Source organism: Microcaecilia unicolor, chromosome 6, assembly GCF_901765095.1.
Source record: "Microcaecilia unicolor chromosome 6, aMicUni1.1, whole genome shotgun sequence".
Classification (NCBI taxonomy): domain Eukaryota; kingdom Metazoa; phylum Chordata; class Amphibia; order Gymnophiona; family Siphonopidae; genus Microcaecilia; species Microcaecilia unicolor.
In genome coordinates, this window is record NC_044036.1 from 41,235,336 (window position 1) to 41,260,534 (window position 25,199).

Genomic DNA, 25,199 nt, shown 5'->3' on the forward strand with positions numbered 1-25,199 from the left:
ATTATATTGTGGACTGGAAGATAGAGCAGTAGTATTTGCTATGTATTTGAAAATAAAATATGTTTTGCTTACTCATTTAAAATAGTGTTTCTGCTAATCTGTTTCTATATCAAGAATTTTTTTTTTCTTGGAATTGTATTTTAAAATTCTTGTAAATAAAAATTTAAAATATGTATTTAACACCCATTAAGCACTGATGGGGTCTTTTACTAAAGCTTAGCTCGAGTTATCTGCAACAGGCCCATTTTATTCCTAGGGGCCCTGCTGCAGATAACTCGAGCTAAGCTTTAGTAAAAGACCCCCCTGAATTTGGTGTTAAATGCACCATAGTAAATAGATCCTTAAGGGAGTCTTTTACTAAGGTACGCTAGCGTTTTTAGCTTGTGCTAAAAGTCAGCTGACTAAATTCTGAGATGCCCAATATATTCCTATGGATGTCTCAGCATTTAGGGCCAGATTCTATATATGGCGCCTGAAAAATCTGCATGGAAATCATTTTTGCCTAAGCGTATTCTATAAGATGTGCTTAGTTTGATACCCTTGTGCCTTAAAACTATCTATTTACACCAATGAAAAAGTGGTGTAAATCCCTGCATGAAGATTTATCTGGACTGGGCCATATCCTATAACAACGTGCGTAAATTTGAGAACGCCCATGAAATGCCCAGTTCCCTTCCTGTAACCATTCCCCTTTTTAGATGTGCGCATCAGAATTTAGGCACAGTGAGTTACAGCATACGCTTAGCGAATTATGCGCGTAAATTCTAATTATTGTCAATTATCATTATTGCTCAAAGTGATCTTGAACGCTGATTGGCTTGTTAAACCTATTAATTTACGTGCATTGTTATAGAATATGCTTAGATTTAGACACGGGATGCTCGACGTGGTATACAGAATCCAGCAGTTAGTGCCAGCTGATTTTTAGCACCTTAGTAAAAGACCCCCCCAATAATCTCCTGCCCCCCTAACTCCCCCAGCAAAAGGTCCATGGTGGCCTTGTGGGCGACCAACCAACCCACCCCCCCCCACCCCCAGCGACAGGGGGGCTGGAGGTCTACTGGACCTCCGGTCCCCCCCCCCCAGGTTCAGGGAGGGCTGGAGATCCAGTGGGTCTCCAGCCCCCACCCCTACTCCCCCAGCAAGGGGTCCCTAGTGGTCCAGTCCCCCCTACTCCCCTACCTTTTGTGTTGGAGGAAATGACAGCGCCTAGCCCTGCCCAGTTTATCCTGGGATGCGCTGGGCGGGGGCTATACACCAGTCCCTTATATAGTGTATAGCCCCGCACAGCGCATCCCAGGATACACTGGGCAGGGCTGGGAGCCGCCATTTTGCAGCATCGCAGGAAGAGGAGGTAGGCAGGCTACCTCCTTCAACACATAAGGTAGGGGGGTTGGGGGGACTGGACCGCCAGGGACCTCTTGCTGGGGGGCTGGAGACACCGGATCTCCAGCCCTCCCTGAACCTGGGGAGGGGGGTTGGTTGGTCGCCCACTAGGTCACCATGGACCTTTTGCTGGGGGAGTTAGGGGGGGCTGGAGACCCACCGGATCTTCAGCTCTCCCTGAACCTGGGGGGGGGGGGGGGGACTAGAGGTCTGCTGGACCTCCAGCCCCCTGTCACTGGCAGGTTTGCTGTTGGGGGGAATGGGGACCTGCCAGCATGCAAATGCATGCTGGACAGGGCTCACCATTCCTTCCCAATAATCTGCAAACCCTAACGCCAGCTTGGATCTGGCGTAGGGTTTGGCGCAGCCAGCGACCCAATCTTTGGCGCGCTGGCCACTGATCATTGGGGATTAATATGTTTAGCCCTGTTTAGCATGCATTTACATGCTAGTTGCGTTCAGAGCCCTCGAGCGCATTGTTTCACACGCTCGAGGGCTCTGATCATGGGGCGTTAGCAAACGCCGGTGCTAGTATGGCGCTAACAGCCTCTAGCGCTGGCGTTTGCTTCTGATCATCCCCCCCCCCCCCCCCCCCCCCCTGTCTATGTCTAAGTAAATTAACAGGGCAGACACACTACTGCACACATGAGCTAAGATATTCCCTCCTGCTGGCAGGGAGAGTCAAATTTTTGATCTCCCGTTGGGAGGAATAGAAGAAAGGCCTTGAGCTTTCCTGCAAGCCTGCACTTGGAATTATTCTGCATGGCTGTGAAAGAGATACTTCTGCTGCTTTATCTCTGGAAGCTAAGCGTGGATGTTCAGAGAATCACACCACTGGTTTCATTCTATCTAAAGGAGTGTGAATTCTGAAACAAGCTCTTGAACTTCTCTGGTTGCTAATGGAGTTTGTCTAGGTATCTGCCACACACCGCTTTGAAAAATTACCCCCTACTGTCAAAGCAGACATAACACAAATGTTTCTGTGTTACCACTGCTTGTCAGGATAAGAAGGGAGAAGCTCAAGTAGATTGTGAAACTGAAGAATGTTTAGTAATTGTACAGGAGGCCACACTTAAAACTGATAGCTAGTTTTTCCCATAGTTTTAAATTGTATTGATTTGTTGCAACATACATAAAATTAATCTGTTGCAGCTCAGTAATCCCCAGATTCTGTATAGGCTGTCAAAACCTAGGTGTGCGAATTTGCGTGAGCTGGGCAGATGAGTGCAAGTCAATTAGTTAACAAGGCATAAACGATCAATAATTGGACTTAAGTGGCACCAATTTGGGTTTAGGTGCTAGGCACTGCTCTATAACATCTGCACCTAACTTTTTCTAGCCTGCTGCTCAAAAGGGTTATGGCCGTGGGAGGAGTATGGGTAAGTCGGGGGCGTTCCTAGAAGTTAAGCATAATGTTATAGAATGCTATGTTGTGTGCTCAACTCCGACACCAGCATTTACACATGTTTTAGCAGGTGTAAATACTGGTACCTGTGGAATCTGTTCTAAAGCTATAAAAAGGCACTCATCCCAGAGCACCCTTTATAGAAAGGTGCTTAGCACTGATTTTTTTTCTGGCACTCATTTTTCGGCACTCTTTAAAGAATTTTCCCCTAATTGTGTATGTGTGTGTGTGTGTGTGTGTGTAGGAATAATATTTCAAAGCTTTATGGTGTCAAAATATTTAGGAGCCAGAAAAAAATGTTCTCTTTATTTTACCTGGTAATTTTTTTCCATCTTTTTTTTTTTTTTGTCATTTATTTACTTTGGGTTTATTTTTTGGCTCTTCCTGCTTCTTTTCTTGCCTCCTTTTTGCCAGCAGTTCTGTTTGCCTTACCTTCTGTTCCCTCAGCCTGTTGTAGTTGTGGCTAGGCAGCAACTGTTTTTTTTCCCAAGCCACAGAAGCAATTCCACTTTAATGCAGCCCAGTAATAAGGGGCCAACTGGAGCTATTCCTCTACATGGTACAGGAGGTCTGGCTGGTCAGTGGGCCTAGTCAGGCATTATATTTTAGTTTCACTGGAGATTTCTAACACTGAGTTTATATATATATATATATATATATATATATATATATATATATATATCGTGTTTCCCCGAAAATAGGACATCCTCCGAAAGTAAGACCTAGTAGAGGTCTTGCTGCAATTTTAAGCACAGTCATAGCGTTGAGCATGAGGAACGTGGCAGGCTTGTACCTGGGCATGTGCTCAAGAGCTCTTGAGCACATGCCTAGACAAAGCCTTATCAAAGCTGGCCTGTCAAAAAAAAGAACCCCCCCCCCCCCCCAAAAGCCCTGGTGGTCTCTTGCTTCTTCGTGGTGTTGGCCATGGGGACCCTGGAAGAAGTCCTTCACATGTCCCCATAGTTTGTTTGCTTTCTATTTGGGAACAAGTCTGCCCCATTAGTCCTTAGGACTGTTCTTCTGGGCCCTCGACTTTGTGTCTTCCTATGGTACCTACCGCTCACCTAGAGTGCGAAGCTCCCTTGTCAGGCTTTCCCACTCTAACTGTTCCAAAAGCCCGGAAACAAGTATTTCTGGCACTCTGGATGACCTGACATGCTCACAATAATTACAACTATTCAGATACTCTCTACTCGCTCCCACGGTCTATGCTCCAGCTTCGCCCTCAGTCAGGGGACCCTACAAATGTGGCAGAGGGTGGTTGGCTGCTCCTTCAGGTCAGTTTTTGGATGGGTAATTCTAACATTCTAGCCATTTGACTGTACTAGGTCGTATAGCCGGAAAATAGGTCTTTTCCTTAGCGTCCCTCCAGACCGGCCCAGATTGTGACTGATGGATTGTGCACACCTTCCAGCAGTTGGAGACTGAGTATTCTGACTCAACAGAGTGAGTCAAAAAGAGCCCTTGCTAGACATAGAAAGATCCAGTAATCTCAGTCTCCAGCAGGTGGAAGGTGGTGAGCCCTTCAGTCTCTCTGAATTTCCCTTCCATTTTCTTTCTTCACTCTGGTGAGTCCTTTATTTTTCTTCCTTCTGTTCACCTGAGCTGTGTTGGTTAATCTGTTCTCTGGAGGCAGAGGTCTGCGGGGGCCTATTCCAGCCTCAGGGGTGTTACACCTGGGTGGCTGGGTTCCCCCCCCCCCCCTCCCAGTCCTCCCTTTCACAGTTCTCAGTACTGTGCTTTAAGCCTGAGCTTCTTCAGGGGAAGAGTGTGTAGGAAGGGAGAGGCAGCCTTTTTCTCTGAGTAAATAAATAAATAAATAAAAAGAAGTAAGTGTCAACAAAGTAAAAAAAAAAAAAAGCTTTGAAATCGGCATTCTAGTGTCCACGGGCATACCGGCTCTCCTGTTCTTGTTTGTTGGCTGCTCTCTCCTACTTCCAGCCGGAGTACCCACTTAAAAAAAAAAGTGCGCCCTCACTCCTCATGGCTGAGAATTTCCGGTGCTGCTCAGTTTGTTAGAGCCGCAGTTTGGGCTCAAGCGGTGCTTGTAAGTTCTGCACTGCAATCGAGGGAGCACCGGAGTCAGGTTTTTTGCAGATGAACTTGGCGGTGGGTAAAGAGGTGGAAAAAGAAATGTTGGAGGTCCCGGTTTCGGCGGGAACTGCCACCATTTTCTCATCTTCTGCAGGACAGGTGGAGCAGCCGGTTTCTGTTCCGGTTCTTGCTCCCCAAGTTCTTTCGGAGGGTCATCCTCACGGCACTGCAGGGTTAGAGGGTGGTTTTCATCCAGAATTTGTCCTGCGGATTTACAAAGCCTTTATGCTGCAGAGAGTCAGTTAGTGTCTGCCAAGCAGGCCAGAGAGGCATGGGCTCTGGAGGACGAACCAGGACTGGACCCAGACTTGAACATTCCAGCATTAGAAGACTAGGATTTCTCTCAGGCTGGCAATTTGGATGAGGATCCTGGTATGTGGGATCCGGAAGCAGATCCTTTTATTCCTGAGGAAGATCCTTCTTGTCACGATTGTGACTATTTTCCTGGTCTGTGCTCACCTTGCCCTCTGGTGGCCAGAACCAGTGGCTGCCATAGACTGTCTTGCTGTCTCCCTACACATTCCAGACTTTCTTTCCGGTCCAGATCTTCCAGTCCACCAGACTTGCTTGCCTTGTTTGTACCTAAGCAGCACCTGTACTTGTCTTGGATTTCCTGCAGCTGAGCCTCAGCAGGTGATGGTCTTTATTAGGCACCTGTGGGCTTTGCTACCTTGCCTTTGTATCGCCAAAGGTTGCGGTGAGTTGTTGTGCTGTTAGGAGCACTTCTGCCTGCTTTGCTTGAGCTTCCCTGATTTTCCATTTTGGTTTCCCTGCTTTTCCCTTTTGATGCTGTTAGGAGCACTTCTGTCTTGTTGGTGTGCTGTGAGGAGCACTTTTGCCTCGCTTTGTCTGAGCTTCCCTGCCTTTCCCTGTTAGCTTCCCTGCTTTTCCCTTTTGGTACTGTTAGGAGCACTTCTGCCTCTCTTTGGTTCGTGCCTGCATGCCTTGTCTTGTTCCCTCTAGTGTTTGTCTGTCTTGTGTTTGTTTCTCTAGTCCCCTCTGCCTTTACCTTCAGTCCCTGTTTAATCAAGCTTGTTGCTATATCCTGTCACCTGAGGGAGTACCCTCAGTCCTGATTCCTGGTCCTTGTTTAGTCAGGCTTGCTTTAGAGTACTATACCCTGTGTGAGTTCCTGTATTCCATAAGTCCTGCCAACTGCCCGCACCTAGTGGCTCAACCCCTAGGGAACGGCGGTCAAGCGCAGGTGAAGTCTTGCTCCAGTCCTGTGTTCCAGTCTGATAGTTATAGTCCTATGTGTTCCTGCTTGTTTATCTACATCTGCAGCTTCTGTCTTGTTTGTTTGTTAGTCCAGTTCTGGTTGGGGGGGTTTTGCCTGCTTCTGCCGCTTAACGGCAGTAGCCCAAGGGCTCGCATACCTCTAGTATCCAAGACCATGACACTTCTGTTCGAAGAATCTTTCACAAGGAGGACTTGTAGGAGTTAATTTCCTTAGTTTCCTCCACCTTGCATTTTGAGGGTGAAGACGTTTCTGCTTCAGAGCCACATAAGGTAGATTTGTTAGTCAAAGGGGTACATATGCCAGGCAAGACCTTTCCAATGCATCAGGACATCAGGGTTGTCATTCAGGCATAATGGGATGTTCCTGACTTGGCCTTCTGACCGGCTAAATCCATGGTATGTCTCTATCCAGTCCCTGAGGCGAACAAGTCCCTCTTAAAGCATCCCGTTGAAGATTCAGTGGTTTCTGCTGTCACCAAGTGGAATACTGTGCCTGTTGAAGGGGGCACGGCGCTGAAGGACATGCAATACCGTCATATGGAGACATTGCTGAAGTGTAGCTTCAATGTGTCGGCCTTGGCAGTGCAGGCCGCCATCTGTGGTTCCCTAGTAGCTAGAGCGTGCTTTCGTTGGTCGGAAAGAATTCTTGATAGGTCTTCATATGATTTAGAGGCCACTGATGATGAAATAGCTAAACTCGAGATGGGTTCAGCCTTCCTGGCCGATGCTTTGTATGATCTCTTTCGGGCTTCTGCCAAATCTATGGCCCTGGGAGTAGCTGCGAAGAGGTCTCTTTGGCTTCGAGGCTGGGCAGCAGATGCGGCCTCAAAGTCTAAACTCGGTAAGTTTCTCTTTCAGGGCTCCTTGTTATTTGGGGAGGACCTGGAGTAGAGAGGTGTGGAGGACCTGGATAAATTAGTTTGTAGTTTAGGAGAGACTAAAGTACAGAGACATCCCGAAGATAGGTCGAAGTCATCTGGGCGCAGCTTGTTTTCCAGTCGTGGTTGAAGTTGTGATTTTTGTCGCTTTAGTACAAATAAACCGGCTTCGTCTCAGAAGTCCCGGTTTTTCAGAGGTCCCAGTCCTTTCAAGGAGCTCGCAGAGGGGGCAGGGACTTCTTTCCAGTCCCCTGCTTGTTCCTCACAATGAGGGTGTTTGGGCGCAGCCTCTAGTGCCAGTAGGACCGTGTTTGACACAGTTTTACTGGAGGTGGGCCCAGATTACCTCCCACCAGTGGGTTCTGGAAGTTATTCGAGAAGGGTACGCCTTAGAGTTTGCGCGCGCACGCATTTTTGGAATCCCCTTGTCGGTCTTTTCTCAAAGCGGGCGTCATTGGGGAGACTCTAGAAAGGCTTCTCAGCCTAAAAGCTATTTGTCCAGTCCACTCAGCAGAGCTCAGGCAGGCTGGCTGCTCCATTTATTCTGTAGTTCCCAAGAAGGAGGACACTTTAAGACCCATTTTGGACCTCAAGACAGTCAACAGCGCGCTCAAGGTCTCCCCTTTTCGTATGGAAACACTGTAGAGTTTGACAGCCCTAGATCTCACTGAGGCGTATCTCCCCTCTCACCATCGGTTCCTGCATTTTGCAAATTCTCGGCCGACACTTTCAGTTTCGGATGTTGCCCTTCGGTCTGGCGACAGCTTCGCACACCTTCACCAAAGTAATGGTGGTGGTGATAGCATCAGCCCTCAGGAGGGATGGGATTTTAGTCCATCCTTATCTGCACGATTGACTGATCAGAGTGAAATTGTTCCTTCCAGGTTCTCCCTTTTCTGGAACATCCTTGTGAGATCTCTCATGGTTACTGAAGTACATAACCCCCGTCCTTCCATTTTGTTTCCATTCCTTGGGAGAGCAATCTTCTCTATTTGTCTCCTCTCATCTCCCTGTTGGGCAGGCTCTTTGGTCGAGCAGGTAGTACGAAAGAGCCAGCACTCCGATGCATCCTTCTTGGCCTCTGCAGATTTAATTCCTCTTGATCCAGGTGTCATGGAACATGAGTATTCTCCGACCCTCATGGGGGAGTGGGTCTCTTCTGAATCCCATTCTCCAGTCTCTGGCCTGCATGGCCTGGATGAACAAGCTTTCGCATTAGCTTCCTGGCATTTTTTCTGAATGTGTCTTCACAGTCTTTCTGGCTTTTCAGAACGTTCCCCTTGGAGTTGTCTTCTATGCTATAGTATGTACCGTTGGTCTAGCGTTTGCGTGGTGGGCAGGAAGGCACTCATGCATGTGCACTGGAGTGTGTCTTGCTTTCCAAAAGAGCTCTGTGAAAAGCTTGATACAAGCTCCGGACTGGGCAACGCAGGTGCACGTTACCCAATCTTTTTTTTTTTTTTTAATTTATTTATTTATTATTATTAAAACAATATACAAGTTGTAATAACAACATATTTGTGAAAACACAGAGATCATATTACAGGAAAATAAACATCTGAAACATCAGGTCTCAACAACTGATATTTAACAATCATATCTCTTTCTCAGACCTCAATCTTAAAAGGGGGAAAAGGTGGTGAAAATCATATAGGAGAGATTAATAGAAAGGAACCTTAACTATTTGTTAGTGGCATTACTTCTGAGACGTTGCCCAATCTTGAGAATACATAGCCTGTTGTCCTTGGAGAATACCTGCTACAGGTAAGTATCTTAGCTATTCTGGAAAGCTGTTAAGATGTTTGCATAATATTCAACAAGATGCCAGGGTAATTAGTTGATACGTATCTTGTGCGGATGTTAATAATTTTATTGAAACATTTTCTCTATTCACCTTTTGCTGATTTATTCAAGATTTTATTTACTTGGCCCTGACATTTAAAAGATGGTACAAACAAATGTGCTGGAAATAAAATTAAGAAAGTTTTTTATTTTGGTGCAAGAACTGACATTTAGCATTCTGGTTTGAGAAACCACTGACATAAATATTTTATGTGCAGTGCAACATCCTCAAAAATTAAATATGGATGAAAGCTAGAAAACCTTGCAGTAGAGTGACAAACTGAGATTTTTATTCTGAGAAGGCATATATGTCTAGCTAGGGAATCGGAATTATTTTTTGGTGAAGTTGACATTGTCCACCAGAGTATAACATATGGGCACTGAATTATTTGATCTAAATTGCAGCATAGGTTTAGTTAACGTAAAACAAGCACCCTGTGCATATAGGGAAGTAAGATATCTTTTTTTTTAATAAACCATTTAATTAAGGGCCCTTTTACTAAGTCTGTGTGTGTGTGTATATATATATATATATATATGTCTCTAACAGAGCGTAATCATTTTTAGCGTGCGCAAAAACGCTAGAGCACCTTAGTAAACAGGGCCCTTAGTATGTGCATAGTTAGTGGTTCAAGCTTATTTATTTTGTTCTTCATGTGACCTTTTGTTTTTAAAATCTGAAATAGAACTTGATTAATCCTACTAATTTACAAAACAAACAAAAAAAATACATCTCATAATATTTTTTTAAAAGTACACTTTGAACAAAAGCAAAACATTAGAGGAACAAATCATATCAAACTATAAAAAAACATTAAACAAAAAAACTGTCTCTTGTCCTGCATGTTTCTAAGTACCTATATATTGTTTTTGTTCATATATTTACTGTAGACCAGAATACTAATTTTAGGGCATGTGCTACGTGTTTCTGAACATTTTCTTGATCCAGAAAAGAGAGCGCAAACACATTTTTATTATGTACTTTCTCTCTAGAGAATTTCCTTGTGCTTGGTTTGCCAGACTTGTCTTATTTTCACTTTCTGGTTGGAAGAAGCAGGAGAAAGAAGTCAAAGCCTATGGACTAGCATGAGTACTTATTAATAGGTTGTGGGGAAGGGGATAGATGGTGGGTATGTTGAGATTAATTAACAGTTTGATTCCCTGATGCAGCTTGGTAAAATGGTGGCTACCACTGAACATGGTTAACAAAAGATTTATTTGAATTCACTAGGAGATCTACCGCAAGAGCGGCTTTGAAGATAAGTAAAAAAATTGTTAAAAGTAAAAAAAAAAAAAGTTAATGTAATGAGAGGTGTTTTGTGGTTATGATAAAGCTACAGCTGGTTAGAAGACTAGAAAATAGTTTGGGCTCATTGAGGCTTTTTCCTCTCAGTTAAAATGATTGCTTGAAAATAATTAAGGACCTTTTACTAAACTGTTCTAGTGATTCCCAGCATGGCAAATGCATCACAGCGCATTCATTGTGAATGGGCTGCATTGCATTTGCCTTGCAGGAACTGCAAGCACAATTTAGTAAAAGAGGCCCTAAGAATGCTACTCATAACAGTTGTATAGAGGTAGATAGTATGCTTGTGAGAATTTTGAATTACCCAAAAAGCTGCATTTTTATGCTTAAATCGTTTCTATTGAAACCAAGCAACAAAAACAGTTAATAACTAGGTCAAACAGAGCAAAACCTACGCAAACCCTACCCTCCCACTCACCCACCCACCCACCCACCACAATCTTGAGAGTGTTTTGTGGATAAGTAGGAGTAGGTATAAAATGTTGGAAATTCACTGAAAAAAAAGTAAATCTGAAAGGATGTTGTTAATGGTAGTCATATTGACTCTGAAGTGAAGTTTTTATGGATTTTTATTGGACTAACATCAGAACTATCCAAAGTCTCTTCATTTTTTTTATTTGAAATTTTTCATTCAGACTTCAATTCTTGCTGAGCTGATTTCTCAGAGTGAAATGCATTAAACTGCCAATTCTTGAAGTCAGTGTAAGCTCTTCCAAGTATCCAGGCATCAAGGCAAAATAATTCAGAATGAGAGACTTTGCATGCTTGCTCATGCATTACATGGTCCTGTAGCCAGCCAAAAAGCCTGCTCTCAGGCAGTTCAAAGATCAAAACATAAAATCCTCAGCATGTGGCCAAAACCAAAATTCCTGTGGCTCAGTCAACAGTCATCCACCCTCATTTTAACCTAGAGAGTAGTTCCATGGTCCAAGCTGCACAATATTTCAAGGCACAAGTCTCCTCGGGATCTAAAACTCTGCTTAAAGTCCAGTCAAAGCATTATGCTTTCATTTCTTAAAATTACAGCTGCAATTTGTTTCTTTTCTCATCCTACGAGGTACACATTGCAAACTGCGGTAATATTTCTAGATTTTTTTTTTATATATATCTAGTGCTCTGCTTGATTTCTTTTAAAAAGGAGATTATTTTTTATTTGTAATATTTTATTGCTAAGATAGCTGTTGGGTTATTTTTGTTGCTTTAGTAGAAGAAGATGTTTTAAGGAACTTTTCCATAGTGTCCCACAGATCAATCCAGAGTCTTGTGGGTTATGTCCCTGTACCAGCATGTGGAGATAGAACTTCAGAGATTTACTATATGTGGCCATGTGCAGCCACCTTAACTTCAGTATTCTCTCTATCTAGCAGGTGGGTGGTCATATCTGTGTAGCTCTGGATTGATTGGCTCTTGGCCTGGTCCCCTGGGTCTAGACAAGCTTCTGGGGTCTGAGGTATCCCGGGACTTGGGCGCACACCTGGTGGTGCCAGGTTCCTCCTTTCCTCCTCCATCAACCCTTCCTTTCTGCCTGATAGGTTTGTGGTTCTCACTCTCCTGACTTTAAGGTCTGAGGTTTCTTTTGATCCGGTGTCCTCTCCTGTCTTAAAAAAAAATATGTCTGATTTGTCCAGCGCGGTTTGCAGTACTGGCTGAGGGGTGTGAGGACCAACTTGGCATGTGACAGTGATTCCTGAGGGGGTGAGTAGTCATTACCCTATCTGCGCTGGTGGGGCAGAGCAAAAGCGGCTCCCACTGTGGGAGCTACTGGACTGCTGTAGTTTCCCATGCTGGAGATCCACTGTACATCCCAACTCTCTGGAGCAGTGTGCTCCTCGGCTCGTTTTGGTGGGAGCAGGGCAGCTGTTTTCTTGGGTGTGCCTGCGCTTGAGGGCGCCATCTTTTGTGCCGCATCACATGGCAATGCTGAAGCGCCAGTGCTACCCTGGTGCCCGATTTGCTTGCAGTTCAGGCAGTTTTATATGTAGGCTTTTCAGAAGATGTGACTGGGGAACTGGGGTGGATCGCTCCCAGTTTCTTCATATTTGGCATTTAAGGGTTTCTGAGAAAGGAGGCCTGGGATGGTTTGCAGACTCCTGTGGGAGTCCTCGGGTCTCCCACAGCTTTGAGTCTCCTGCAGCATTCCAAGGACGAGGTCGGAGGCCCAGTAGACCCCTGCAGTTGTTCTGTGGCAGCTAGAGCCTTAAGCTGCAGCTTGGAAAGTACTGACTATCTGAAAATCTTCTGGTACAGATAGATGCCTGTGCTTCGTTTGGTGATTTATGGTTTGGGTGCACTCTCTTGCACTAAGAATATTTCTGGACCCTCCTTGAAGGAGGTTCAGGGTGGGTGTACATCATTAATGGAGGGGAGAAAGAGATCAAGATTAGGGATCCAACTCTAGGTTTTTCACTTTCTCAGAGCATGACAGTTCAGGTGGGGTTTAGTTAGTTAGGCTTAGGGTTGTTAACTCCATGTTTCTATGAGAAATGTTACATTTTGAGGCTAGTGCATTCCTCTCAAGTTTCTCTCGGTCTCCATGGTAATCCTGCATCCTCTGTGTGCACTGTTTACATCAAACTAGTTTTATTCAGGACAGTGGTTGGCCTTTCATCCTGAAAGTTACAGGTTCAAGACTGGTTTATTCATCCTATTAGAAACTGTGGACACAGCTAGGTTTCCAGTGGGGCATATTTTATTTTATTCTTTTGTACTGCTTGCCTGGCCAAGCAGTTCTTGCATGACTTCAACAGTTATCACTACTGTACTAAAGATTGCCCTTCTCTCTCTCTTTGTGCACTGATACTGGCCACACCTTTGCATACTAGCCCCAGCTACCCTGGTATCTGCATCGTACCCGGTACCTCTAATTGCTTCTATGGCATTTTTGGCATGGTATGGGGTACCTAAATTTCATGGGGAGTGGTCTAGGAACTACTTCAATGTAGAGGTAGCTTAATAGTTGTTGCAATCAGCGGAGAGTAAGCACAGAGCTCTACGGGTGCTGCTTGACGACGCACTGCAGCTTGCTATCTGTAGTACGCAATGGTGCAGCATCCATATTCTGCTATGCCATCTGGCTCTGGTTCTCAGCTGCACTTGTTAGCTCCAATGCTTAGCAGTTATAGTGCACAGTCACATCAGCCAATTATTTTCCCTATCTGCAAGATGTGGCTTCCAAGTCACATTTGGCAACCTGCCTTTTGGAAGTAATCTTGGGACTGGAGAAGATCTAGGGCAGTTGAGTAAAGACACCCAAGTCTCGGAGATTGCCAGGGGATGAGTCTAAATATGATTTTTAATTCTCTTGGTTTTGTCGTAGGTTTTGTGGGACCAGGAAAACCAATTTGAAAGCTGTTATTTGGAAAATTGGAAATTAATATGAATGAAAATAACTTCAGTAATGTAATATGCTTGGTATACATTATCTACATCTAATTTATCAAAATGTGGTTGGGTAGATTTGATGACTTTGTTTTGTTTTTGCAGAATAATGGACACTTGAATATTCTTCTTTGTGTGTCAGTTGAGGATTTGAGTTCAAGATAAGGCTTGTGTCTCCAAAACTATAATCAAGTTTTGCAGAAGGCAATTTTCCAAAAGTAACAAATTGGCAATTAAATATCTGAAAGTTTCACTTTGATTTGCACTACAAAGATGGATCTTCATGCTCTCCTTATTTGTCTGGTTTTGCTTATGACATTGTAACCTTGTGAAACTGCTTCTGTATTAATTCTGGGCATAACTGTGATCTTTATACTGATTCTTTTTTTTCCTTTTCCTTTTTTTTTTTTTTTGTCCAGCGGTCAGAGACACCTTGCTTAATGAGGAGTAAGGGAGACCCTTTGACAAACAAATTGCACCTTTTTATAAAGTGTTTCTAAAACTAAAGGATCATATTTAACTGGAATAGGAAACCTTATTTCAAGCACATTGGCAATATGTCAAGCATAGCTCCCTCCATTCCATATTGCATACGTACCTTCAGAGGTACTTGATTTAAACGTGAATTGCAACACTTGTTAGAGTATATTGTGCCTCCATGATAATATACTGTATCTAGAGCAGGGAGCATGCAGGGTGTTGTATACTCAGTAAATGAGATGGAGTTGTATATAATGTAAATGAGGAAAAATTATCGATTCAATGGATGCTACCTGAGTTATTTACCTCACACTAATTACTGTTTGTGATGATACAGAGAATACTTAGTTGATTAGATGCATACAGCTGAAATACGTGCAATACATAACAAGAAGAACAAAATGCCTGGAAAAGACTAAATAATTCGTGCAGGACTTCAGACTCACAGAAACAGAAGCCTGCGTGGCCGCGTTGCTGATCTGCAAGGGCAGGCTTCTACATGGAATGTTGCTAGTGGAATAGCAACATACCATGTAGAATCTCAAATAGTAGCAACAGAATCTCAGTAGTAGCAACATTCCATCTAGAATCTCCAATAGTAGCAACATTCCATGTAGAATCTCAAATAGGGAAAGGGAAATGGGACTTTGATACACCGCCTTTCTGAGGTTTTTGCAACTACATTCAAAGCGGTTTACTTATATTCTGGTACTTATTTTGTACCAGGGGCAATGGAGGGTTAAGTGACTTGCCCAGAGTCACAAAGAGCTGCAGTGGGAATCGAACTCAGTTCCCCAGGATCAAAGTCCACTGCACTAACCACTAGGTTACTCCTCCACTCAGTGGTAAGTGCACACTTACCACTGAACTGAAACTAGCAGCAGGGCACATAAGCAGTATTCTGTAATGGTGCACATAAATGCAAGGGGGCATAGATCATCATTTATCATTTAAACCGTTTTATATACTGTTTCTTATTGCTGGTGCAAAACAGAACGGTTTACATTTTTAAAAAATACAACCCAAACATACAAACAAATAAGAACTCCAATTATTGATAGAAAAGCCCAGCAACCCAAAATGACAAAGAAGGACATACCTAGTAAAATCTACAAATTAAATACAGTTAAGCCTAAACTTCTACACCTTCTCTACTATCATAAGTTCTGTTCAATACAGTTTGTGAAGAGAAAAGTTTTCGAAAGTGAATGTAGGACTTCTCTAATCTAATCTCTTTTGGAAGCCCATTCCAAAGAGAGGGAGACAGAAAGAATAAAGCTGATCCCTGTGTAGATTCCCAACGAGCCTTAGCAAGCGGAGGAATGACTAACCTATTATCTGTTAATGATCTAAGTGTCCGCATAAGAGAGTAGGGAATTGTCAAATTTGATAGGTAGCTAGGAATAAGTGAATGAAAAGCCTTATGTGTCAGAGCGAGTACTTTAAATTTGACTCTTGCTTCAATCGGAAGCCAATGAAGTTGGTATAGTAGAGGTGTTATTCTATCATCCCTCCGAGCCCCACAAATCATGCGAGCTGCTGTGTTTTGTATTCTTTGTATTCTTTTTAAATTAGCTTTAGTAATCCCTGCATAGATAACATTATAATAATCTAGGCGTGAGGTCATATACGCATACGTCAATGTTTTAAGAGAGTCCTTACTTATTAGATTTCTAATTGAATGAAGCTTCCTTAAGTGAAGAAGAGATTTTTTCACTACATCAGATATTTGTTCCTCAAAACTTAATGCAGAATCAATAATGACCCCTAAATATCTGAAAGATTTAACTGTAGGAATGTTTTGTCCAAATAACGTGGGCACTACTGATGGAGTAGTTCCATGCCCTACTATCCATGATGTTGTTGTCTTATGGGTGGGGCTCCTTTATTTATTTAGATTTTGCTCACACCTTTTCAGTAGTAGCTGAAGGTGAGTTACATTCAGGTACACTGGATATTTCTCTGTCCCAGGAGGACTCACAATCTAAGTTTGTACCTGAAGCAATGGAGGGTTAAGTGACTTGTCCAAGATCACAAGGAGCAGCAGTGGGATTTGAACCGGCCACCTCTGGATTTCAAGACCGGTGCTCTAACCACTAGGCCACCCCTTAAACACATAACGTACAGATTGTAAGTTACTTAAGACCCTGCTAGGTTTATGGTTGCTATAATTGGAGGCGTGTGTATATATATGCTGCCTGGGACCGTGGCTCCTGTGGTCTGCTAGGCACCATCAGTGACGTGATCCCCTCATGCCCCTCCCACCGAGTTCCAGACTCCACCATCCCTCCGATTTAAACACCCCTCCCCTCCGCGTTACAGACCCCTGGACCCCTCTGCCGTGACTCTGTCGAACCCCCCCCCCCCCCCTTCCCGACGAAAACACTCCCCCGCTGCCATCGTGTACCTGTTTTGATCTTATGTCATTCTCTAAATCCTCTACTTTCAAATGCATATCTATATTATCTTTAACCAGGTTAGACTCGATAACCTGCATTGCAGAATTCTGTGTCTCACATTCACCAATCAGAGATTTAAGGTCTAAAACATCCTTTTCCACAATATTAACCGTGCTGTGACAGTTTTCAGTCTTAATGTTCATTGAATTAATTTGTGGTACAATAGCATGACTAAGTTCCAGTACTGTCTGCCAGATGGTTTCCAAAGTAAAACACTCAGGATATTGCAGGGCAAAGGAAATAACAGGTGACTGACCTGAAGTTGCAGAAGAGGATTCAGTCCCATCAAAAGAAGCTAGATTCCTCTCTCCTCTAGTAGGAAACATTTACCTGTCTCAAGATTTTCTCTCTAGCTTCTTCTGGTAGTATCTCTGCCACTGACTGCAAGGCTGTTTCCCCTTCATGGCCTGCTCCAGTCTTGCCACCTTGTTCTGCAGTCACGCCGGTCTTCCATCAATGTTCTTGCAGAGTCTGTGGCAGTTACTGATTCGCTAGGTTGGACCTGCTCTGGGCATAAAGTGGTGTCAGTGTCGGGAGACCCAAACAGTCCACCTGTCTCCTGGGGCCTCCAATGGTTTAGAACTGGAGGTTTCCAAGGGACACCGCACACCATGAATTGATCCATTGGACCACTAAAAAGAGTACTTGCGGGCTCTGAGGGAACAGTCTGCTATCTCTCTTTATGCTTCCTTATCAGTAAAAACATTTTTTTAACAGAAATCAGGAGCTCAGGTAAGTGTGGCATTGTCACCATTTTGGATCTCAGTGATTGAGTACTGTGTGCCTCAACATCAGAAAAGTCTGTACTGTTTTTTGTGCCAGAGCCGGTGGTGGGAGGCGGGACTGGTGGTTGGGAGGCGGGGATAGTGCTGGGCAGACTTATACGGTCTGTGCCAGAGCCAGTGGTGGGAGGCGGGGCTGGTGGTTGGGAGGTGGGGGTAGTGCTGGGCAGACTTATACAGTCTGTGCCCTGAAGAGGACAGGTACAAATCAAGGTAGGGTATACACAAAAAGTAGCATATATGAGTTGATCTTGCTGGGCAGACTAGATGTACCATACAGGTCTTTTTCTGCCGTCATCTACTATGTTACTATGTTTTTTATTTGTGGATTTACTAAGAAAAAAGATCACTTGTGCCAGGTTTCTTTGTTGATCTGGCTTGGGGGGGGGGGGAGGAGGAGAAGGGGAAAATTGGTCAGTTTACTATGAATGTTTTATGTACTTAATTGAAAAACTGGTCCTGTATGTTTCAAAGGCAGCCATCTCGTTCTTGACTGCTGTAATTGCTGTGGGTTCATTTCAGTTTGGACTACTGCAGCTGATGTAGAAACACTCAACTTCTTATTGCATTTGTCTTTGCTTAAATTGTCCTGACGTTGAAGCGATCTGTGAGGTTTATTTTTACATTGGATTATGCTAACTGCATCTGTATGCAGTATCTAATAAAGTTTATTTTTAATTTTGTTATGAGATGAAATGTTCCTCATTAGTTACCTAACAATAGACTTTTGTATGACTGTTTCTCTTCAAGTGCTCTGGGATTTTATTGCCTTCCAGGCAGCATTAAACAGTGAGAAGCAAAATGTGAAAAACAGATGCTGGTACAGTGTGTAAACCAAAAGTGGGAAAGCTTATTTCATACTTTATTTTTTACTTGGCTATTTTTGTAAATCTTGTGCAATTTAAATTGGTTTTCAGTCTGTCCCATCCTTCCCCCCGAGGAACTGACAGTTTTGACGTTATTATGTTTTGGCTGCTTTTATTTTTTTTGTATGTTAGATGTAGCTTTCTTAGAAGTGATATGATAGGTAAGACAAATATTTTGTTGTTATTATTAACTTAGACATGTTATATATAACAGGCAGAACTGTGAATTATTCTTACCCTTATTTTTGAGCCCAGTTGAATGTCTGTATGTATGTGGATAGGGAGGCAGACAAGGTTGAAAAACTGTTTTAGCAATGGGTGTTAAATAGAAGTTGTGACCTAGGGGAAGAGGAGAGCTAAGTAATGGAATATTCCTCAGGTAGTAGATGTGCAATTAATACATAGCCTGAGGGAAAAAGATCGGGAGACCACCTCTGTGAATTGTCAGGGGCTTAACCTCTTTCTCCAGTTGGTACAGTAGAATTCTGATTTAATGTTGCAGGCCACAGGTTTAGAAATAGAAGATTTACTTGTGGGTTTTGAGCTTTGAGTGTGTAATTTTAATAAAAAAAAAAAAAAAAAAACAGCACACCCTGATGAGAGTGGAGAGAGAGTTTCAAAGAGTTGTCTTAAGTGAATTAAGTCAAGTTGAATAACATGGGTCCTGCAGGGGGGGGGGGGAGGATGTGAGGCAACTACCTACCTCTTTCAATGTTTTGTTTACTGTTTCACTAATCTAATCTAGTTTGATGGCTTGAATTTCCATGATTTAGGTGGAGGTGGTGGCAGGGTCCACTGTTAAGGGGCAGCAAAAGATTGGAAATTTTTAAAAGGAAAAACAGATCTTTTTATTCCCTTCCTCCTTTTGATACCCAGATTAAATGCTGTGTGGTTTTAAAAAAAAGTATTAAAGTGAATTAGGTTTTAACATAAGAATTAACACTTCTAATGTGTTTCCACTCTAATGTTAAATTATTTTCTCATCTGAAAAGGAAATGCAGTTTGTGCTTGAGTTCAGCTTCTAGAAAAGATCTGTAGAAAAAAGGAAGCTTGAGCATGGCGAGGTTTTAGAAGCTGCTGTATTTTGCTTTTTTTATCCATTCATGCTCTCCAGGAGCTGTGAACCAAGGATGTTATTTTTGTCGCCCTCCAAAGCATTACACTGGAATGGAGAGTTCACATTACCAAAATTACTGAACTCCCTAAGAAAGCTAAAGCAAAAGTGATATCCAGAAATGTTTAATAATGCCTTCTGTTATATTACTATCATATATTCCACTACCATGTAACCCAAAATTCTTCTGTAATACCGAATGATTATTCTCTTCTTATTTCCACTATCCACGATGTATTGTAAGCCACACTGAGCCTGCAAAGAGGTGGGAAATGTGGGATACAAATGCAACAAATATTAAAAAAACAAAACAAAGGACACTGTTTTGCCTTCTAGACTTATTGAAAGGGGTCTGATTTGCAGAATAACAAAATGTGTAAAATTTACTGGGAACTTAGATCAAATTTATTCTTAATACATTTTTATGAATATATATTATAGATATCCTGAAAACCAGACTTGTTTGATCCACTAAAGGGTATCAATGTTGCCTTCTATGTTTGGCTTTCTAGCTCAAACACTGGCTCTCCATGCTGGCAGCAGTGTTCACCAGTAGGTGCTCTTGTCAGCTTTTTTTTTTTTGTTACATTTGTACCCCGCGCTTTCCCACTCATAGCAGGCTCAATGCGGCTTACATGGGGCAATGGAGGGTTAAGTGACTTGCCCAGAGTCACAAGGAGCTGCCTGTGCCTGAATCGAACTCAGTTCCTCAGTTCCCCAGGACCAAAGTCCACCACCCTAACCACTAGGCCACTCCTCCACTCCACTCCTCCACTCTGCCATAACTCTCAACATTTTAGATACCCTCATTTTATATAACTTTCTCAAGAATAATTCTCAGTATCAGAAACCAACAGGGATCTAGGAACTTCACCAGGAGCGGAACTGCTCAGACAACATGGACCTTATAATTCTTTTCTACTGTATTTTCTTGTTTGTGTATTTAACTGGTTAAGTGCTGACCTTAGCAAGGGGTTAAGACTGGTGTATCCAGTTCATAAAGTCTGCATATGTCCTGTATATTTGCCTTTTTAATTCTTTCCTTCAACTTTGTTTCTTTCTTTTCATATATCTTACTCTTAATTCCTCCCTTTTTTTTTTTACATGAATCTCAGCTGCCCACATCTCTCAAAAACTCAATGAATGCTACAGTACATCAACAAGCTACAGATAACTGTCCTTCCCCCCCCTCTCATTTTCCCTTATATGGCAAACTAAACCTGCCCAGTGCATCCCATGATGTAGGGCCAGGTGCTACCATTCTTGAAGGTGGTGCTGCAGGCGGAAGCAAATGGGCATTGCTCCTGCCTCATTTAAGGTAGGTGTGTCACTAGATACCAGTCAGTATTTTGGGGTAGGGCAGGAGGGGAAGCCACTAGATTACCTTGTGTGTCTCTCTCTCTCTCTCTCTCTCTCTCTCTCTCTCTCTCTCTCTCTCTCTCTCTCTCTCTCTCTCTCTCTCTCTCTCTCTATCTATCTCTCTCTCTATCTATCTATATATATATATATATATATATATATATATATATATATATATATATATATACACAGTGGTGGAAATAAGTATTTGATCCCTTGCTGATTTTGTAAGTTTGCCCACTGACAAAGACATGAGCAGCCCATAATTGAAGGGTAGGTTATTGGTAACAGTGAGAGATAGCACATCACAAATTAAATCCGGAAAATCACATTGTGGAAAGTATATGAATTTATTTGCATTCTGCAGAGGGAAATAAGTATTTGATCCCCCCACCAACCAGTAAGAGATCTGGCCCCTACAGACCAGGTAGATGCTCCAAATCAACTCGTTACCTGCATGACAGACAGCTGTCGGCAATGGTCACCTGTATGAAAGACACCTGTCCACAGACTCAGTGAATCAGTCAGACTCTAACCTCTACAAAATGGCCAAGAGCAAGGAGCTGTCTAAGGATGTCAGGGACAAGATCATACACCTGCACAAGGCTGGAATGGGCTACAAAACCATCAGTAAGACGCTGGGCGAGAAGGAGACAACTGTTGGTGCCATAGTAAGAAAATGGAAGAAGTACAAAATGACTGTCAATCGACAAAGATCTGGGGCTCCACGCAAAATCTCACCTCGTGGGGTATCCTTGATCATGAGGAAGGTTAGAAATCAGCCTACAACTACAAGGGGGGAACTTGTCAATGATCTCAAGGCAGCTGGGACCACTGTCACCACGAAAACCATTGGTAACACATTACGACATAACGGATTGCAATCCTGCAGTGCCCGCAAGGTCCCCCTGCTCCGGAAGGCACATGTGATGGCCCGTCTGAAGTTTGCCAGTGAACACCTGGATGATGCCGAGAGTGATTGGGAGAAGGTGCTGTGGTCAGATGAGACAAAAATTGAGCTCTTTGGCATGAACTCAACTCGCCGTGTTTGGAGGAAGAGAAATGCTGCCTATGACCCAAAGAACACCGTCCCCACTGTCAAGCATGGAGGTGGAAATGTTATGTTTTGGGGGTGTTTCTCTGCTAAGGGCACAGGACTACTTCACCGCATCAATGGGAGAATGGATGGGGCCATGTACCGTACAATTCTGAGTGACAACCTCCTTCCCTCCGCCAGGGCCTTAAAAATGGGTCGTGGCTGGGTCTTCCAGCACGACAATGACCCAAAACATACAGCCAAGGCAACAAAGGAGTGGCTCAGGAAGAAGCACATTAGGGTCATGGAGTGGCCTAGCCAGTCACCAGACCTTAATCCCATTGAAAACTTATGGAGGGAGCTGAAGCTGCGAGTTGCCAAGCGACAGCCCAGAACTCTTAATGATTTAGAGATGATCTGCAAAGAGGAGTGGACCAAAATTCCTCCTGACATGTGTGCAAACCTCATCATCAACTACAGAAGACGTCTGACCGCTGTGCTTGCCAACAAGGGTTTTGCCACCAAGTATTAGGTCTTGTTTGCCAGAGGGATTAAATACTTATTTCCCTCTGCAGAATGCAAATAAATTCATATACTTTCCACAATGTGATTTTCCGGATTTAATTTGTGATGTGCTATCTCTCACTGTTACCAATAACTTACCCTTCAATTATGGGCTGCTCATGTCTTTGTCAGTGGGCAAACTTACAAAATCAGCAAGGGATCAAATACTTATTTCCACCACTGTATATATATATATATATACACATATACACAGTGCAATCCGCTTAAGTGCAAGGGTCTGGGACTAAAGAAATGCATGTAGTTAACCGGAGTGTGCACTTAACTGTTGTGACCCAAAGAAGCTTGACATCTGATATACAGTCTCCGTTAACTGACGTTAGGCTTACTTGAAGTAATCAGTTATACTCCTCTGTACACTATTGGGTCTGTGAGTTCCATAGACTACGTCTGCCAGACGGTAAAAACTGTACATAGACTGCTACTCAATGGACTTGGGAAAAATCCACAATTTCGGGAATAACATATATAGAATGTTTGTACGTTTGGGAATCTGCCAGGTGCCCTTGACCTATATTGGCCGCTGTCGGGGACAGGATGCTGGGCTTGATGGGCCTTTGGTCTTTTCCCAGTACGGCATTACTTATGTACTTATGACATTCAGTGGCCTCCAGAAAGGCCCACACGGTGTTGAGACTCTCCAGCGCTCTTGCAAAAGTGACATGAGGAGGTTGTTGAATTTCATCAGCATGTGCCTCACTGCTCATTTCATCATCTGTTTCATCATCAGCCGTTGTTGCCTGCATGTAGGCGCATATCTCGACATCAGTGCTGTCGTCAGCTGTTTGTAGATTGTAATCAACAGCTACGTAGCGATGAAACTCCTCTTCAGTAACACCGGCTGGGATGTCAATAACCCGTTCATCTGTCGCGTTTGCAACAGCTGCATCTGTTTTGTCCCTCTCCATATCCTTAACAAAGCTTTCCCGCTTGTAGCAGTTCACAATGGTTGCCTGTGTAACATGATTCCAGGCTTCTTTCTGCATATGTAGGGAATCCAACAGTGATAGATTACGAGCCAGTTCAATAGCACGTTTATCCTTGCCAGTCTGGTCATCCATAACACTCATCAGACGATGTAGCACAAGAGCCTGATAATGTTGTTTGAAATTGGCTATTATGCCCTGATCCATAGGTTGGATCAGAGAGGTAGTGTTTGGTGGCAGGAAGACCACCTTGACGTTAGACAGCTTGACATCATCCCTGTGTGCAGCACAATTATCACAAAGCAACAAAATCTGACGCCTTTGTGCCTGCATTCTAGTGTCTAACTTCTTTAGCCACTGCTTCCAAATTTCCCCAGTCATCCATGAATTTGCGTTAGCCTCGTATGGCACAGGAAGTTGCTTAACTTTCTTGAAGCAACGGGACTGTTTGCTCTTTCCAATGATGAGGAGTTCCAACTTCTCACTCCCATCCATATTTCTGCAAAGGAGGATCGTCAGTCGGTCCTTCAACGTTTTACCTCCAGTAGTTTCAGCATGTTTGAATGCAAGTGTTCCATCAGGAATCACTCGCCAGTAGATACCGTTTTCTTCAGCATTGAAAATGTCCTGAGGTGCAAACTTGTTCAAGATGGTAGGAAGAACTGAAACAACCCAATTTTCAGCACCAAAGTCATCAGTGTCTTGTTTCTCACCATGCTGTTTCTTGAAATTTATGTTGTTCCTCTCCTTCCATCTTTCTAACTATCCAACAGTGGCTTTGTATTCAGTTAGTCCAAGACTTTCAGCTAGCTGATTAGCTTTCTCCATAAGCAGTGGACCAATGGCAGGAAACTGCTCCTTCCTCGAGAAAACCACCGAAGAAGAGCATCTTCTACCTCCTTAGCTTTTCCCTCCTGTTTTCATTTCCGGTGTGGATTTGTATTGTTTTGCCAGTCTTCCAGAAGCTGGTCTTTCTGCTTCAAGACACGTGAAATTTGACTGGGATTGACACCATATTCTTTAGTAATATATGCTTGGCTTTGTTTTCTAATTTTTTAAGAACTTCTATTCGTTCAGCCAGTGTTAAAGTCTTACAGTTCCACCGCGGCGACGACCCCAGTGTACACTCTAACAACATTCTTTCGCTTATTCTGCCTGTGGCAGTTAAAGGGGCGGTAAATTTGAAATCTCGTTGGTTGTCACGCGCCCATTGGCTTCCATATTCCATGCGCGCGCTTATTTGAAGTCTTTCCTGCAGAGGAGCAGTCTTAAACCATGCATATAAGCGAATCTTGCACTTATCAGTGGTGCACTAAATCGAAGTTTGTCCCCATAGAAATTGATGGCGCCAAAAACGGGACTGAAGTACGGCATGCAGTTAAACAGAGCATGCGCTTATCCGACGTGCACGTAAATGGAGTGCACTGTATGTGTGTGTGTGTGAGTGTATATATATATATATATATATGTATATATGTGTGTGTGTGTGTGTATATATATATATATATATATATATATGTAATTATTTTTTAAATATCGGGGGGGGGGGGGGAGGGTATGGGGGGAGGGGGTGGGGGAGGATGTTCACAGGACTTCTTGGAGCCAATGGAGACTACCAGACGTTTTTCTTTTTAAATGCCACCTTTCCAGTCAGTGCTTGAGCCAAAAACCCAAAATAAGAATGACATGTAGCAATGAGCTCATTGCTTTTTGTGTTTCATGACTATTTTTGGAGCGCTAATTTCGTGGTAGAGCACCGGCTTCTTGGAGAGCGGATCCCTGGTTCTGGCATGTTTTGTAAAGGGTTTTTTTGACATATATATGCCTGTAAAAGCACACAAACCTGCTTATTTTCAAAGGAGAAAAACGCCCATGTTCGGGAGATGGGCATCCGTTTCCCGTGGGCGGCCAAATCGGTATAATTGAAAGCCGATTTTGGTCGTCTTCAACTGCACTCCGTCGCGGGAACGAATAAAGTTGATGGGGGGGCGTGTCGGCGGCGTGGTGAAGGCGTGACTGGGGCGTGGTTATTGGCCAAGCAGAGATGGGCGCGCTCGGCCGATAATG

At 43.4% G+C, this 25,199-nt stretch overlaps 1 protein-coding gene across 2 annotated transcripts in view; it reads left to right on the forward strand.

The window, feature by feature from the left end:
* CACHD1 (cache domain containing 1) overlaps window positions 1-25,199 on the forward strand; it is a 534,201-nt gene that overhangs the window by 143,873 nt on the left and 365,129 nt on the right. Inside the window, exon 1 of one of the 2 annotated variants that reach the window (XM_030205963.1) lies at window positions 11,141-11,207. The exons of the other annotated variant lie outside the window; for it this stretch is intronic. The gene's annotated coding sequence lies outside the window, so the exon portion shown is untranslated. Of the gene's footprint in view, window positions 1-11,140; window positions 11,208-25,199 lie in introns of those variants that run through there. 2 annotated transcript variants of the gene reach the window in all.